General features: G+C 36.5%; 1 long non-coding RNA gene across 2 annotated transcripts; it reads right to left on the reverse strand.

The window, feature by feature from the left end:
* Positions 1-1,577: 1,577 nt before the first annotated feature.
* LOC311128850 lies at positions 1,578-3,405 on the reverse strand. Of its 2 annotated transcripts, none has more exons than XR_014613227.1 (3): positions 2,197-3,405; positions 2,022-2,078; positions 1,578-1,719 (listed from the first exon to the last, which is right to left on the reverse strand). It is a non-coding gene; the product is annotated as an uncharacterized lncRNA (long non-coding RNA). The 2 variants fall into 2 exon arrangements; XR_014613228.1 differs by having other exon boundaries at positions 2,022-2,081.
* Positions 3,406-15,334: the final 11,929 nt, after the last annotated feature.

A 15,334-nucleotide genomic window follows, 5' to 3' on the forward strand; every position in this document is an offset into this window, starting at 1 on the left:
ACTTTTTCGGGTTCATGTGACATATAAGGCCCATAGCAACAGCAGCCCATAGATACACACTGATTTTCAGGTTTATGTGACTTATGAAGAACCTGTAAATAGGGTCTGTATTTGAACATGGTTCCGGTTACATGTTGAAATGTCTGCATAAGAATCATAGGTGTACAATACTTAACTAAAGCTTTAAAAAAAATTGTATAATAATCATGCTCACCAGATAGGTAACCTTCAACAGAAATGCCTATCCATGTTCACATAGCTCATAAATATAATATATTCTCAGTCTACTGTTTAAGTCGTATTATTGTTATTTATAACAATACATTTGCAGTCAATATTCATGTAAAAAAAGAGGGAACACTTTATGCCTTACTTTTATTGAGTGCCAGCGAAAATATGCAAATTAACAAATCAATTGAACACCCAGAATAGACCACCTACACTTTGCCTCCTTCCCTGCTATGCACAAGGCAGTAGAAATGGCATGTTTGAAATGAATGAGAAACTCTCTATTAAAGCATCCAGCTTCTATGAAACATGACAGTGTACATTCAGCTAACCTGTCTAAATAACATAGGGATTTACATTTACACAAGGCCTGTTACAAGCACCCATTGAAATGGTAATAGTTTAACAGTAATTTAAACACCTTGCCACATTCAACAACTTGTGGTTAAGAACAAAGTGCTTCTGAAAACTTAGGAACAATAACAATCCCTTTAAGTACTGTTTATCTCTTTTCCCTGTCAATGAGAGCAGAGTATTAACATATATCATCAACTGTTATCCCAAAAAAATGTGACCATAAGTAGCAAACATATGCTCATTAATAGCCCTCAATTATACATAAACATACAAACATGTGGGATCTACAGTCGAGCCTATGTGGCATGTTTGTACAAGAACCAACAATATAAATCATTTAAGGAAAATAAAATAATATGAACATGAAACCCACAGATATTAACACTATCTGAGGAGAAGCTGATTGAAATTGGAATTGAATGGTGCCTGAGCTACAGTTGGCATGCTCTAGTTCTATCTATTCATCTTCCTTTTTAATGCTACATTTCTGTATGTAGTATTTGATAGCAACCCAGTCTCTGTCTTTCAGAGCTACTGGCTCTGCTTGGAGGCAGGAGTCACAGTCCTTTTTACCTGGTATTCTGCAGCTTGTTATGAAATTAAGCAAATGCCGCTCAACAGCTTTCACTTCATCACCTGTCCACTTGCTTCTCACCTTCACAGCTTTCATAAATGGAAACAAAATACAACTGATTAACAATGAGCTCTGCTAAAGTGACAAATGGAGGATATGATACAAAGGATTCTAGTTAGTAGTTATATGATGTTATCAATACATGTGAATACAAAATGCTTACTAACCTTGCTTTCCTTTGGAGCACTTTGAGGATGCTTGGGATGTGACTATTTTACCATGTCTTGGTTGTGTGTTGCTCATGTGTACGTTATCCAAGGTGGTTGACTCAGGAGTGCCCTTCATGTTGTCCAGGGTGGTTGACTCAGAAGTCTCCTCCATGTTGTCCAGGGTGGTTGACTCAGAAGTCTCCTCCATGTTGTCCAGGGTGGTTGACTCAGAAGTGCCCTCCATGTTGTCCAGGGTGGTTGACTCAGAAGTGCCCTCCATGTTGTCCAGGGTGGTTGACTCTGGTGTTTGCCTCAGAAGTGTCTGGTCCCTAGAAGTCTCTGTTGTTGAGCCTTTGCAAAGTAATAATGAATGTGATTATGTTCTATGAGCTTCATGACAATACGTTTGCTTGCTTGTATTATTCACTGTAAACAACCTCAATGTCAGGCAATATGCAATTCTACATTAGATATTAACTGATATTTGAGATATAAACATAAACTGATTGCAAATCCATAAATGTGGAATTACTTATCACCACCAATGTGATTGTTAAAAAACAGATAGAGGATCATTTCGATAATCCCCACAGAAATGTGCATTTATGTGACATAACTTAAAGATATTACCACATATATACAAGTCAGGATACCTTTGCATTGATGTAGGTCAGCAATGGTTTCTTCACTGGAATCATCATCACTCATTTCTACTTCATATGGTTGGGTAAAAAACATTTACGGCCAATTATTTAAATTAAGGACTAACAACACTTATAATAGTTATATTTGAAGTGGCTAAAAACTATATTTCAAACAAAATTTTACCTTCAGGATTGACCTCAATGTCATCCAGCCCTTTCCCCTGCAGGTAAGGCAGTCTTCCTTTTTCGATTGCTATCAACAGTTTGCTGACTTTTGCGAGCTGCAGGGTACTCTCTGGAAGCCGATAGAATTCTCTATGGACACGGATGTCATGTCCTAGAAAGGTGGCAAGTTGATCCATTTCATTTTCTTTGAGTTTTAGTAGTGTGGACAAAGTGGCGACTTGTTTCCGCAATCTTGTTGAGGTGAGTGCCTCTGGGTTCTTTGCACCACATTGTTTGCATACTTGCGAAAGCAGTCGGAGCCTCTGTAATGGGAAAGGACACCTGGCCGTGTAAACATGTACACATTTTCTTTGTGGACTTGACACTCTTTTCTGCTTATCATGAGGAGGTCCATAGCAGTGATCATGTCAGGGGTTAGAAGCACTGGAACCTTTCTTGACCTTTTACCTCGAATCTCAACTCTCTCAAAGTGCTCTGCAAGCTTCCTCTCGAAGTCAGTAAGGCCCCTCACAATGTCTGGATTCAGCTCCGTAAGATCCCTGGATGTGAAAGACTGAAGCTCCATTTTTGAAACTTCCCCTTCCCTCCTTCTGTTAAATAGTACTACCTGCATCAAAGTCACTTTAGGAAGATTTCCAAAGCTTTTGCTGTTGGGTTCTTCCTCAAGGTCCTTCATACACTTAGCACGCTCAGTAGCAAGAAACGTGTGCAGCACCGACACATCCTCTATAAAGGGTCAAACCTGTGGTTTATTCCATTTGGCTTGTTGAAGTGTACCCAATGCGGCAGCTGAAATGGACTCTGTCCACTTTTTCTGATGTAAAGTGGCAAATTGCTTTGCAGACTCTGCAACAGCAGGGCGATTTGCAGTGATGGCATTGCATTGAATAATGCCTGCAACTTTGGCTAAACTGTGTCCCAATTTCAAAGCCAATGATGGGATTTTATACGAGTTGCTTTCAACATCATAACCAGCAACATATCTTACTGCCTGTATCACATGGGGAAAGTTACAGGGCATAACAAGGACTTCGGTGCTCTTCAAAGGTGTTATAGCCCTTGCCGTTATCAATAGTCTTGCCATCACTCTAATTTTTTGGCGTATGTAGTCATTCCTTCTCTCATATGGTTTCCTGGAATTCAACAGTGACTCGCCGATACAAAGGAATTCAGTTTCACTCCTTACAACCGAGGAAACGTCATCCTGGTTCATGTGGTCCTCTGTAGCTCAACTGGTAGAGCACGGCGCTTGTAACGCCAAGGTAGTGGGTTCGATCCCCGGGACCACCCATTCACAAAAAAAAATTTATGCACGCATGACTGTAAGTCGCTTTGGATAAAAGCGTCTGCTAAATGGCATATTATTATTATTTCACAAGCAATCTTCCAAACAGTTTCCTTAACTGAGTCAGGTCTTGGTAAGTGCAGTTGAATCCGTTTTCGCCCAACTTGAGGCTCTCCCTCAACAGACTTCTTCGGGCAGTTTCTCACATGTCTCCATAGGGAATTTCTTGCATACAGTCCTTCGCAAAATTTGCAGTCACGGTAGTCATCAGATGGTTTTGCATTACTAGGTCTTTTACAGGCAACCATCTCTCCAGTGCCACAGCTTGCCACTTCAGTATTATGGTCAAAGTTTCATCTCTTCTTAAGAGAGCGTAACAACTCTCTTCTTTTGCGGGATCCTTTATTAAAACTGAAAGCCATTGCAACATCAGGCTTTTCACTGTGGATGGATTCGAGGTGTCTTGCCAATTTATAAATGGCCTTTTTACAATAAAGACAAAATTGCTTCTTGTTGTACTTGCTTCCTTTTGCTGTTATTGACAAAGGTGTGACATTTATGGAGCTTTTCTGGTGTGATGTGTTCTCTGATGAATTGGCACTGCAGCTTATTACTGAAGTACAAGGATTGCTGCGCATCTTTGAATAACTTAATGTTCTTGGCTTCTCTGAACTGGTGGTACTATCCCCACTGTGTGCTGTAACATTCCCTAATGGTTTGTTCTCTGACAATTTGTGGTGGAGATTCTTTTCTGTGGTTTTATATTCCTTACTACAAGAACTTGTAGTACTTATAATAGAAGCATCCGAGGAATTGCCACATGAGTCTGGAAGATAGTCTGCAGCATCCGAAGATTCATCAAGGTCTGAAAAAAAAGAAAAAAAAGCATCTAATTCTGTCAATAACTTTATACATGTATTAATACCTAGGGTATCATTCTCCCTACAGTACCATCACATTGTGCATAACACCTACATACTCACAGAAAAATGTATTCTAGTAAACTGATTGAAAGACCTCTGTCTCTCAGCTATCTCTTCTCATAACGATCCTCACAACGATCATGACGGCGCCTCAGATTTTGCAGATGGCGGCTTTTTCTAAGCTGTACAAATTTCTACAATGTTTCCTCACATCAAAAATACCACAATGTGTTAACAAAGAACATGAACTATTTTATCTAATGACAAGAATGCAGCTTTCTTACCTGCTTTGCAGTAGGACACTGGAAGGGTACAATTCCACTGGACTTGCTTGCCTTGAATGAAATTATGAAGAATAAATATTTGTTTTTAATAACACAGTACCGTAACAGTAAATTAGGATATTATACATTATACTGTATGTGAAAATAATTTGGGTTAAGAAATTGACAATACTGTTTTATAGATGACCTATAAATGAAAAAATTAATATGTGGATCTGGGGTTTTCAAGCAAGACTCTATAGAAATGGTTAAAACTGTACAATATCTGCTAACCAACAATATGAGGACCGTGTAACACACACACACTCTACTCTGATTGGGTCATACCATATCGGGACGTAATCTGAAACACATTTACGTCTTGAACATCCTAATTACCAAATGAGGACTTGACGACTGAACACATCTGGAGTCAAGGTTCCTGACTTTGAGTTATCCTTTTGTTGTCAAAGAAAGCTCACAACCTTAAAAGTAATGTAAATGGATCAACTGCCATATAAATTAAATCACGCAAATTGACAAGAAATATGTTAAATGGGCAAAAACATTGCCCCAAAAATACAAAAAACATAGGCATTAGAGAGAATAAAGATTAATTTAATGTTTTGAGGGGCGGTTAGTTCTGTCAAATGGTCGGGCTAATTTTGTTTATGCTATGATATCGAAACAAGTTATGGAAATGTTGATATTGTGAACATTTTACACAAAAGGTTGGTTGTAATATAGTAAAAAGCCATGTAATTTATATATTGGAATGAACTGAGACAACAATTTAATTTAAATAGAAAAGATCTACAGTAAATGTGTAATAACCTGTTGGAAGGATGAAGTGGATCTCTGTCTCACTTCTGGGTCTGCTGAAGGTTGAGCTGGGATCTTGTCAGTTGGTGTCTGCAACGAAATACAACAATAACATGTCAGAAATATTGTGTTTTATAATATAGATCATATCTATTTAGTAAACTAATGATCATACTCAGTTCAGTCACAATATATTCCTACCACCTGTCAATCATAATCGCCTTTGGGGTGAAACTCATTGCTGAGGTCAAGGGCTGCATTGACCACAAATGTTAGGAAAGACAATTCATATGTGGATCTGGGCTTTTTATGCAAGACACTATAGAAATGGTTAAAACTGTACAATATCTGCTAACCAACAATATGAGGACCGTGTAACACACACACTCTACTCTGGTTGGGTCATACCATATCGGGACGTCATCTGAAACACATTTACGTCTAGAACAGCCTTAGTACCAAATGAGGACTTGACGACTGAACACATCTATAGTCAAGGTTCCTGACTTTGAGTTATCCTTTTGTTGTCAAAGAAAGCTCACAACCTTAAAAGTAATGTAAATGGATCAACTGCCATATAAATTAAATCACGCAAATTGATAAGAAATATGTTAAATGGGCAAAAACATTGCCCCAAAAATACAAAAACATAGGCATTAGAGAGAATAAAGATTAATTTTATGTTTTGAGGGGCGGTTAGTTCTGTCAAATGGTTGGGCTAATTTTGTTTACGCTATGATATCGAAACAAGTTATGGGAATGTTGATTTTGTGAACATTTTACACAAAAGGTTGGTTGTAATACAGTAAAAAGCCATTTAATTCATATTTTGGAATGAACTGAGACAACAATTTAATTTAAATAGAAAAGATCTACAATAAATGTGTAATAACCTGTTGGAAGGATGAAGTGGATCTCTGTCTCACTTCTGGGTCTGCTGAAGGTTGAGCTGGGATCTTGTCACTTGGTGTCTGCAACGAAATACAACAATAACATGTCAGAAATATTGTGTTTTATAATATAGATCATATCTATTTAGTAAACTAATGATCATACTCAGTTCAGTCACAATATATTCCTACCACCTGTCAATCATAATCGCCTTTGGGGTGAAACTCATTGCTGAGGTCAAGGGCTGCATTGACCACAAATGTTAGGAAAGATAATTCATATGTGGATCTGGGCTTTTTATGCAAGACTCTATAGAAATGGTTAAAACTGTACAATATCTGCTAACCAACAATATGAGGACCGTGTAACACACACACTCTACTCTGGTTGGGTCATACCATATCGGGACGTCATCTGAAACACATTTACATCTTGAACAGCCTTAGTACCAAATGAGGACTTGACGACTGAACACATCTAGAGTCAAGGTTCCTGACTTTGAGTTATCCTTTTGTTGTCAAAGAAAGCTCACAACCTTAAAAGTAATGTAAATGGATCAACTGCCATATAAATTAAATCACGCAAATTGATAAGAAATATGTTAAATGGGCAAAAACATTGCCCCAAAAATACAAAAACATAGGCATTAGAGAGAATAAAGATTAATTTTATGTTTTGAGGGGCGGTTAGTTCTGTCAAATGGTTGGGCTAATTTTGTTTACGCTATGATATCGAAACAAGTTATGGGAATGTTGATTTTGTGAACATTTTACACAAAAGGTTGGTTGTAATACAGTAAAAAGCCATTTAATTCATATTTTGGAATGAACTGAGACAACAATTTAATTTAAATAGAAAAGATCTACAATAAATGTGTAATAACCTGTTGGAAGGATGAAGTGGATCTCTGTCTCACTTCTGGGTCTGCTGAAGGTTGAGCTGGGATCTTGTCACTTGGTGTCTGCAACGAAATACAACAATAACATGTCAGAAATATTGTGTTTTATAATATAGATCATATCTATTTCGTAAACTAATGATCATACTCAGTTCAGTCACAATATTTTCCTACCACCTGTCTATCATAATCCCCTTTGGGGTGAGACTCATTGCTGAGGTCAAGGGCTGCATTGACCACAAATGTTAGGAAAGATAATTCATATGTGGATCTGGGCTTTTTATGCAAGACTCTATAGAAATTGTTAAAACTGTACAATATCTGCTAACCAACAATATGAGGACCGTGTAACACACACACTCTACTCTGTTGGGTCATACCATATCGGGACGTCATCTGAAACACATTTACGTCTTGAACAGCCTTAGTACCAAATGAGGACTTGAAGACTGAACACATCTATAGTCCAGGTTCCTGATTTTGAGTTATCCTTTTGTTGTCAAAGAAAGCTCACAACCTTAAAAGTAATGTAAATGGATCAACTGCCATATAAAGTAAATCACGCAAATTGATAAGAAATATGTTAAATGGGCAAAAACATTGCCCCAAAAATACAAAAACATAGGCATTAGAGAGAATATAGATTAATTTTATGTTTTGAGGGGCGGTTAGTTCTGTCAAATGGTTGGGCTAATTTTGTGTACGCTATGATATCGAAACAAGTTATGGGAATGTTGATTTTGTGAACATTTTACACAAAAGGTTGGTTGTAATACAGTAAAAAGCCATTTAATTCATATTTTGGAATGAACTGAGACAACAATTTAATTTAAATAGAAAAGATCTACAATAAATGTGTAATAACCTGTTGGAAGGATGAAGTGGATCTCTGTCTCACTTCTGGGTCTGCTGAAGGTGGAGCTGTGATCTTGTCACTTGGTGTCTGCAACGAAATAGAACAATAACATGTCAGAAATATTGTGTTTTATAATATAGATCATATCTATTTCGTAAACTAATGATCATACTCAGTTCAGTCACAATATATTCCTACCACCTGTCTATCATAATCCCATTTGGGGTGAGACTCATTGCTGAGGTCAAGGGCTGCATTGACCACAAATGTTAGGAAAGATAATTCATATGTGGATCTGGGCTTTTTATGCAAGACTCTATAGAAATGGTTAAAACTGTACAATATCTGCTAACCAACAATATGAGGACCGTGTAACACACACACTCTACTCTGTTGGGTCATACCATATCGGGACGTCATCTGAAACACATTTACGTCTTGAACAGCCTTAGTACCAAATGAGGACTTGACGACTGAACACATCTATAGTCAAGGTTCCTGACTTTGAGTTATCCTTTTGTTGTCAAAGAAAGCTCACAACCTTAAAAGTAATGTAAATGGATCAACTGCCATATAAATTAAATCACGCAAATTGTTAAGAAATATGTTAAATGGGCAAAAACATTGCCCCAAAAATACAAAAACATAGGCATTAGAGAGAATAAAGATTAATTTTATGTTTTGAGGGGCGGTTAGTTCTGTCAAATGGTTGGGCTAATTTTGTGTACGCTATGATATCGAAACAAGTTATGGGAATGTTGATTTTGTGAACATTTTACACAAAAGGTTGGTTGCAATACAGTAAAAAGCCATTTAATTCATATTTTGGAATGAACTGAGACAACAATTTAATTTAAATAGAAAAGATCTACAATAAATGTGTAATAACCTGTTGGAAGGATGAAGTGGATCTCTGTCTCACTTCTGGGTCTGCTGAAAGTGGAGCTGGGATCTTTTCACTTGGTGTCTGCAACGAAATACAACAATAACATGTCAGAAATATTGTGTTTTATAATATAGATCATATCTATTTCGTAAACTAATGATCATACTCAGTTCAGTCACAATATATTCCTACCACCTGTCTATCATAATCCCCTTTGGGGTGAGACTCATTGCTGAGGTCAAGGGCTGCATTGACCACAAATGTTAGGAAAGATAATTCATATGTGGATCTGGGCTTTTTATGCAAGACTCTATAGAAATGGTTAAAACTGTACAATATCTGCTAACCAACAATATGAGGACCGTGTAACACACACACTCTACTCTGTTGGGTCATACCATATCGGGACGTCATCTGAAACACATTTACGTCTTGAACATCCTAATTACCAAATGAGGACTTGACGACTGAACACATCTGGAGTCAAGTTTCCTGACTTTGAGTTATCCTTTTGTTGTCAAAGAAAGCTCACAACCTTAAAAGTAATGTAAATGGATCAACTTCCATATGAATTAAATCACGCAAATTGACAAGAAATATGTTAAATGGGCAAAAACATTGCCCCAAAAATACAAAAAACATAGGCATTAGAGAGAATAAAGATTAATTTAATGTTTTGAGGGGCGGTTAGTTCTGTCAAATGGTCGGGCTAATTTTGTCTACGCTATGATATCGAAACAAGTTATGGGAATGTTGATTTTGTGAACATTTTACACAAAAGGTTGGTTGTAATACAGTAAAAAGCCATTTAATTCATATTTTGGAATGAACTGAGACAACAATTTAATTTAAATAGAAAAGATCTACAATAAATGTGTAATAACCTGTTGGAAGGATGAAGTGGATCTCTGTCTCACTTCTGGGTCTGCTGAAGGTTGAGCTGGGATCTTGTCAGTTGGTGTCTGCAACGAAATACAACAATAACATGTCAGAAATATTGTGTTTTATAATATAGATCATATCTATTTCGTAAACTAATGATCATACTCAGTTCAGTCACAATATTTTCCTACCACCTGTCTATCATAATCCCCTTTGGGGTGAGACTCATTGCTGAGGTCAAGGGCTGCATTGACCACAAATGTTAGGAAAGATAATTCATATGTGGATCTGGGCTTTTTATGCAAGACTCTATAGAAATGGTTAAAACTGTACAATATCTGCTAACCAACAATATGAGGACCGTGTAACATACACACTCTACTCTGGTTGGGTCATACCATATCGGGACGTCATCCGAAACACATTTACATCTTGAACAGCCTTAGTACCAAATGAGGACTTGACGACTGAACACATCTAGAGTCAAGGTTCCTGACTTTGAGTTATCCTTTTGTTGTCAAAGAAAGCTCACAACCTTAAAAGTAATGTAAATGGATCAACTGCCATATAAATTAAATCACGCAAATTGATAAGAAATATGTTAAATGGGCAAAAACATTGCCCCAAAAATACAAAAACATAGGCATTAGAGAGAATAAAGATTAATTTTATGTTTTGAGGGGCGGTTAGTTCTGTCAAATGGTTGGGCTAATTTTGTGTACGCTATGATATCGAAACAAGTTATGGGAATGTTGATTTTGTGAACATTTTACACAAAAGGTTGGTTGTAATACAGTAAAAAGCCATTTAATTCATATTTTGGAATGAACTGAGACAACAATTTAATTTAAATAGAAAAGATCTACAATAAATGTGTAATAACCTGTTGGAAGGATGAAGTGGATCTCTGTCTCACTTCTGGGTCTGCTGAAGGTGGAGCTGGGATCTTGTCACTTGGTGTCTGCAACGAAATACAACAATAACATGTCAGAAATATTGTGTTTTATAATATAGATCATATCTATTTCGTAAACTAATGATCATACTCAGTTCAGTCACAATATATTCCTACCACCTGTCTATCATAATCCCATTTGGGGTGAGACTCATTGCTGAGGTCAAGGGCTGCATTGACCACAAATGTTAGGAAAGATAATTCATATGTGGATCTGGGCTTTTTATGCAAGACTCTATAGAAATGGTTAAAACTGTACAATATCTGCTAACCAACAATATGAGGACCGTGTAACACACACACTCTACTCTGGTTGGGTCATACCATATCGGGACGTCATCTGAAACACATTTACATCTTGAACAGCCTTAGTACCAAATGAGGACTTGACGACTGAACACATCTAGAGTCAAGGTTCCTGACTTTGAGTTATCCTTTTGTTGTCAAAGAAAGCTCACAACCTTAAAAGTAATGTAAATGGATCAACTGCCATATAAATTAAATCACGCAAATTGATAAGAAATATGTTAAATGGGCAAAAACATTGCCCCAAAAATACAAAAACATAGGCATTAGAGAGAATAAAGATTAATTTTATGTTTTGAGGGGCGGTTAGTTCTGTCAAATGGTTGGGCTAATTTTGTGTACGCTATGATATCGAAACAAGTTATGGGAATGTTGATTTTGTGAACATTTTACACAAAAGGTTGGTTGTAATACAGTAAAAAGCCATTTAATTCATATTTTGGAATGAACTGAGACAACAATTTAATTTAAATAGAAAAGATCTACAATAAATGTGTAATAACCTGTTGGAAGGATGAAGTGGATCTCTGTCTCACTTCTGGGTCTGCTGAAGGTGGAGCTGGGATCTTGTCACTTGGTGTCTGCAACGAAATACAACAATAACATGTCAGAAATATTGTGTTTTATAATATAGATCATATCTATTTCGTAAACTAATGATCATACTCAGTTCAGTCACAATATATTCCTACCACCTGTCTATCATAATCCCATTTGGGGTGAGACTCATTGCTGAGGTCAAGGGCTGCATTGACCACAAATGTTAGGAAAGATAATTCATATGTGGATCTGGGCTTTTTATGCAAGACTCTATAGAAATGGTTAAAACTGTACAATATCTGCTAACCAACAATATGAGGACCGTGTAACACACACACTCTACTCTGGTTGGGTCATACCATATCGGGACGTCATCTGAAACACATTTACATCTTGAACAGCCTTAGTACCAAATGAGGACTTGACGACTGAACACATCTAGAGTCAAGGTTCCTGACTTTGAGTTATCCTTTTGTTGTCAAAGAAAGCTCACAACCTTAAAAGTAATGTAAATGGATCAACTGCCATATAAATTAAATCACGCAAATTGATAAGAAATATGTTAAATGGGCAAAAACATTGCCCCAAAAATACAAAAACATAGGCATTAGAGAGAATAAAGATTAATGTTATGTTTTGAGGGGCGGTTAGTTCTGTCAAATGGTTGGGCTAATTTTGTTTACGCTATGATATCGAAACAAGTTATGGGAATGTTGATTTTGTGAACATTTTACACAAAAGGTTGGTTGTAATACAGTAAAAAGCCATTTAATTCATATTTTGGAATGAACTGAGACAACAATTTAATTTAAATAGAAAAGATCTACAATAAATGTGTAATAACCTGTTGGAAGGATGAAGTGGATCTCTGTCTCACTTCTGGGTCTGCTGAAGGTGGAGCTGGGATCTTGTCACTTGGTGTCTGCAACGAAATACAACAATAACATGTCAGAAATATTGTGTTTTATAATATAGATCATATCTATTTCGTAAACTAATGATCATACTCAGTTCAGTCACAATATATTCCTACCACCTGTCTATCATAATCCCATTTGGGGTGAGACTCATTGCTGAGGTCAAGGGCTGCATTGACCACAAATGTTAGGAAAGATAATTCATATGTGGATCTGGGCTTTTTATGCAAGACTCTATAGAAATGGTTAAAACTGTACAATATCTGCTAACCAACAATATGAGGACCGTGTAACACACACACTCTACTCTGGTTGGGTCATACCATATCGGGACGTCATCTGAAACACATTTACATCTTGAACAGCCTTAGTACCAAATGAGGACTTGACGACTGAACACATCTAGAGTCAAGGTTCCTGACTTTGAGTTATCCTTTTGTTGTCAAAGAAAGCTCACAACCTTAAAAGTAATGTAAATGGATCAACTGCCATATAAATTAAATCACGCAAATTGATAAGAAATATGTTAAATGGGCAAAAACATTGCCCCAAAAATACAAAAACATAGGCATTAGAGAGAATAAAGATTAATTTTATGTTTTGAGGGGCGGTTAGTTCTGTCAAATGGTTGGGCTAATTTTGTTTACGCTATGATATCGAAACAAGTTATGGGAATGTTGATTTTGTGAACATTTTACACAAAAGGTTGGTTGTAATACAGTAAAAAGCCATTTAATTCATATTTTGGAATGAACTGAGACAACAATTTAATTTAAATAGAAAAGATCTACAATAAATGTGTAATAACCTGTTGGAAGGATGAAATGGATCTCTGTCTCACTTCTGGGTCTGCTGAAGGTTGAGCTGGGATCTTGTCACTTGGTGTCTGCAACGAAATACAACAATAACATGTCAGAAATATTGTGTTTTATAATATAGATCATATCTATTTCGTAAACTAATGATCATACTCAGTTCAGTCACAATATATTCCTACCACCTGTCTATCATAATCGCCTTTGGGGTGAGACTCATTGCTGAGGTCAAGGGCTTTATTGACCACAGATGTTAGGAAAGATAATTCATATATGGATCTGGGCTTTTTATGCAAGACTCTATAAAAATGGTTAAAACTGTACAATATCTGCCAACCAACAATATGAGGACCGTGTAACACACACACACTCTACTCTGGTTGGGTCATACCATATCGGGACGTAATCTGAAACACATTTACGTCTTGAACAGCCTAATTACCAAATGAGGACTTGACGACTGAACACATCTGGAGTCAAGGTTCCTGACTTTGAGTTATCCTTTTGTTGTCAAAGAAAGCTCACCACCTTAAAAGCAATGTAAATGGATCAACTTGCCATATAAATTAAATCACGCAAATTGATAAGAAATATGTTAAATGGGCAAAAACATTGCCCCAAAAATACAAAAACATAGGCATTAGAGAGAATAAAGATTAATTTTATGTTTTGAGGGGCGGTTAGTTCTGTCAAATGGTCGGGCTAATTTTGTTTATGCTATGATATCGAAACAAGTTATGGGAATTTTGATATTGTGAACATTTTACACAAAAGGTTGGTTGTAATACGGTAAAAAGCCATTTAATTCATATTTTGGAATGAACTGAGACAACAATTTAATTTAAATAGAAAAGATCTACAATAAATGTGTAATAACCTGTTGGAAGGATGAAGTGGATCTCTGTCTCACTTCTGGGTCTGCTGAAGGTTGAGCTGGGATCTTGTCACTTGGTGTCTGCAACGAAATACAACAATAACATGTCAGAAATATTGTGTTTTATAATATAGATCATATCTATTTAGTAAACTAATGATCATACTCAGTTCAGTCACAATATATTCCTACCACCTGTCTATCATAATTACCTTTGGGGTGAGACTCATTGCTGAGGTCAAGGGCTGCATTGACCACAGATGTTAGGAAAGATAATTCATATGTGGATCTGGGCTTTTTAAGCAAGACTCTATAGAAATGGTTAAAACTGTACAATATCTGCTAACCAACAATATGAGGACCGTGTAACACACACTCTCTAATCTGGTTGGGTCATACCATATCGGGACGTCATCTGAAACACATTTACGTCTTGAACAGCCTTAGTACCAAATGAGGACTTGACGACTGAACACATCTAGAGTCAAGGTTCCTGACTTTGAGTTATCCTTTTGTTGTAAAAGAAAGCTCACAACCTTAAAAGTAATGTAAATGGTTAACTGCCATATAAATTAAATCACGCAAATTGATAAGAAATATGTTAAATGGGCAAAAACATTGCCCCAAAAATACAAAAACATAGGCATTAGAGAGAATAAAGATTAATTTTATGTTTTGAGGGGCGGTTAGTTCTGTCAAATGGTTGGGCTAATTTAGTTTATGCTATGATATTGAAAGAAGTTATGGGAATGTTGATTTTGTGAACATTTTACACAAAAGGTTGGTTGTAATACAGTAAAAAGCCATTTAATTCATATTTTGGAATGAACTGAGACAACAATTTAATTTAAATAGAAAAGATCTACAATAAATGTGTAATAACCTGTTGGAAGGATGAAGTGGATCTCTGTCTCACTTCTGGGTCTGCTGAAGCTTGAGCTGGGATCTTGTCACTTGGTTTCTGCAACGAAACACAACAATAAATATTCTGTATTATACTCTATTTAATCAGTGTATACAGTT

Source organism: Coregonus lavaretus (assembly GCF_964263955.1).
Source record: "Coregonus lavaretus genome assembly, chromosome: 5".
NCBI classification, from domain to species: Eukaryota; Metazoa; Chordata; class Actinopteri; order Salmoniformes; family Salmonidae; genus Coregonus; species Coregonus lavaretus.